This window comes from Equus caballus, chromosome 5 (assembly GCF_041296265.1).
Source record: "Equus caballus isolate H_3958 breed thoroughbred chromosome 5, TB-T2T, whole genome shotgun sequence".
NCBI classification, from domain to species: domain Eukaryota; kingdom Metazoa; phylum Chordata; class Mammalia; order Perissodactyla; family Equidae; genus Equus; species Equus caballus.
In genome coordinates, this window is record NC_091688.1 from 46,274,434 (window position 1) to 46,277,546 (window position 3,113).

The 3,113-nt window shown below is 49.4% G+C and overlaps 1 non-coding gene across 1 annotated transcript; it reads left to right on the top strand.

The window, feature by feature from the left end:
• Positions 1-1,909: 1,909 nt before the first annotated feature.
• Positions 1,910-1,983, top strand: TRNAN-GUU (transfer RNA asparagine (anticodon GUU)). Its single transcript has one exon. It is a non-coding gene; the product is annotated as a tRNA-Asn (tRNA).
• The last annotated feature ends 1,130 nt before the right edge of the window (positions 1,984-3,113 follow it).

A 3,113-nucleotide genomic window follows, 5' to 3' on the forward strand; every position in this document is an offset into this window, starting at 1 on the left:
AAGTAGTCATAAGTAAAAGTTTCTTGTGCACAAAAAGACAGTGTGGGAACTGGGAGCACTCAAATCGAATATAGAAAGAGGCCCAGAGGTATAGGGTCATAAAGCAGCTCATAGAGTGAGGAGGCAGTGGCTGATCATTCTTCCCAGGGATGGGCCATAACCTCAGAGTTTTACCGGCGATAGGGAATTGGTTAAAGTGGTTACCTCATATCAATTTTGGGGAACGGTTTAAGTTTCATTTATGATTTCACAGGTACTAACAAGAAGTGGCCCTTGAAGTTCCACTTGTTTTGCAAAATAGTCTACATTAGCTTTTGCTTGTATGACTAAACTGGTTTGTCTGCTCAGGGAATTTTCAAGTCTGATCTCCATTTGTGTTTGATTTTAACAATTTCCCCCTCTTGGTCATGTTCTCAGCCTGCTCCACCAGTGTAGTGTTACTCTCAGTTACCACTGTCGATGTAGTCAGGCCTAAATTCACATATTCGCTGTCTCTGCTAGTTGAGTCGTCAGGGCAGAGGGGCCTGTGGTCACCATTATCATCACGTATGTGGTTATTGTTGAGTTCCTCCAGTTGTCTGATCCTGATGGGTACCATTGAGTGTATGAGTGGCTGCCAACAGGCATTTAAAATCCTTGAGTGTATACAATGCACCAGAGAGGTATTAACCAGGGCCCTAAGGAGAACAATAGCCAAGGATTGAAAAAGTCCCCGGAGCACAGATTCCCAGGAGCCAAGGTTTAACCAGCTAAGCAGGTCTACAGAAGAGGTATCACTTATCTGATGAACAATTTTATGTGGTCTTTAAGAGCCTTTAGATTCTGAGTAACACAGAAAGAGTAGTTTTCATCAGTTGTGCCACTGAGCCTCCTGCTGAGCATTTAGAGCATCAAGGACGCTCCTCTTCCAAAATACCACCGGAGATAAACCATTTACCGCACTGTAGGGTTTCCTTCCCTTCTCCTGACTGCCTTGCGCCCGGTGGCAAGTGGAAAGAGCTGCTCTCTGGCCTCCAGGTAAGGGGCGCAGCCCCGTGCGGAATTCAACACAGAGTAAAAGCGAAACGCCAGGCATGACAGACAAGATTGCCGTGACTCGGATTCGAACCGAGGTTGCTGAGGCCACAACGCAGAGTACTAACCACTATATGATCACGGCGCGCCAGAGCCCCAGCAGCAATCCCCACCCTTGCTCTATGAATTTTGATGAAACATCATTCCAATAACTCCGCTGCTTTGTTCTTGCACAACTGCAGGCGCTCCTGTTCTCTTTCGTGCCCGCTCTCCATTCCCCCCCCCCCCTTCCTCTCCATTCCGGTACATGATTTGAAAAAAACAACAAAACAATTCTCACCTTCCCAAATCCGGCGCGCATCTCTGCCCAGGCCTCCTGGGAAGTCTTCTTGTCCTCCGCCCACGCCTCCCCCACTTCTGTCCCGGCTCTTCGCCTTTGCCCTTTTCGCCCACCCCGACTCCCTCCTTCCGGCTCCCTCCCCGCTCCGCCCGCGGACCAGCTGAGTGGAGTGAGGGGAGCGCCGGCGGCGCAGATGGTCGGATGAAGGCGGAGCAAACGGGACAAGCCGCCCGTCACCAGAGCCCACGGGGGGTACAGCTTCCCTTGGGCCCCACTCGGTCCAGGCCCGGGGGGTCGCGGCCCCAGGTGTCTCCCTGGTGCTGGCATCTGAGGCGGGTGTGGAGCAAGGCGGGGTGAGGCCGCTCGGCTGCCCTTCTGCCTCCGGAATCACGCAACGCGCGGCTCTCAAAGGCGATCAACACGCTGCGCCGACTCCGCCTGTCGGGTTTTCCGAGGCTCTGGAGCCGGCACTGCTGTCCTGCAAGGGCGGGTGGCTCCGCCTGGCGTTGAATCAGTGACTACTCCCCGAAGGGGGCGGGGGTAGAGCCTCTGCGTGTCTCTGTGGCGCAATCGGTTAGCGCGTTCGGCTGTTAACCGAAAGGTTGGTGGTTCAAGCCCACCCAGGGACGAGCCTCACACTTTTAGGTTGTAGACGTGTTTGCAGTTGTTCCTACTCTGCACATCCTCTCAGGTACAGGCGGAGAGACGCCTCCTCCGCCGGTCCCCTCCTATTCTCTGTGTCTTGTGCACAAAAGGGGGACCTAAGTCAACATCATAAGGTCGTCACAGATCCTCCCAGAAGAGCTCGGGAGGAAAACAGGTCTCTGGGAGTACGGAAATCCTTGAGAGAGTACACACATTGTCGTGGCTCGGAATTCTTTTTCACGGTGGAGTTTCTTCCATCATTGGTTGGGACTAGTATTTACTTAACCCTTTCCAGACACGTTTTAAGTTAAGTTGGTTCTAGGATTTTATGATTACAAATAATGCTGTAGTCATCATTCTTGTACACATATCTTTGGCCACTTGCCCCAGTATTTCTATAGGGTGGAGTCCTGGAAGAGCAATTGCTCTGTCATAGTGTTTACACGGCTTCTGTATGGTTCCATTTCTCTCCTTTGTTGGCTTATTCGCTATGACTCTTTGTCATTTCAGCGACTGCTTTAGGATTCACAGCACACATCTGCAACTTACCACAGTCTGCCTTCAAGTGGTATCATACCTCTCCACATTTCTCCCCTACCGCCTGTATGATATCGCTGTCCTGCAGTGCACTTTACACATGTTATAAACCCCACAATCCGTCGTTGTTACTTTTGTTTAATCTGTCCCATGGTTTTAAAGAGGCTTAAATACTAAGAAAAAATCTTAAATATTTTCCTGTGCAGATACCGTTACTGTTGTCCGTTATCCCTTTGTGTACATCCAGAGTTCCATCTGGCATCAGTGTCCTTCTTCCTGGAGGACTCCTTCAATGTTTCTTGTAGTGTGCATCTGCTAATGACGAATTCTTTCAGACTTTGTATGTCTGTAAAAGTCGTTAGTTACCTTCATTTTTGAAAGACTTTTTTGGGGGAGGAAGCATACAATTCCATGTTGACTTTTTTTCCCCTCAGTCATTTATAGATATTGCTCCACTGTCTTCTCACTTGTACTGCTTCTGATGAGAAATCTGATATCATCTTTATTTTTGTTTTCTGTATGTACCATGTCATTTTGCCATGGCTGCTTTGGAGAGTTTTTCTTTTTCAATGGATTC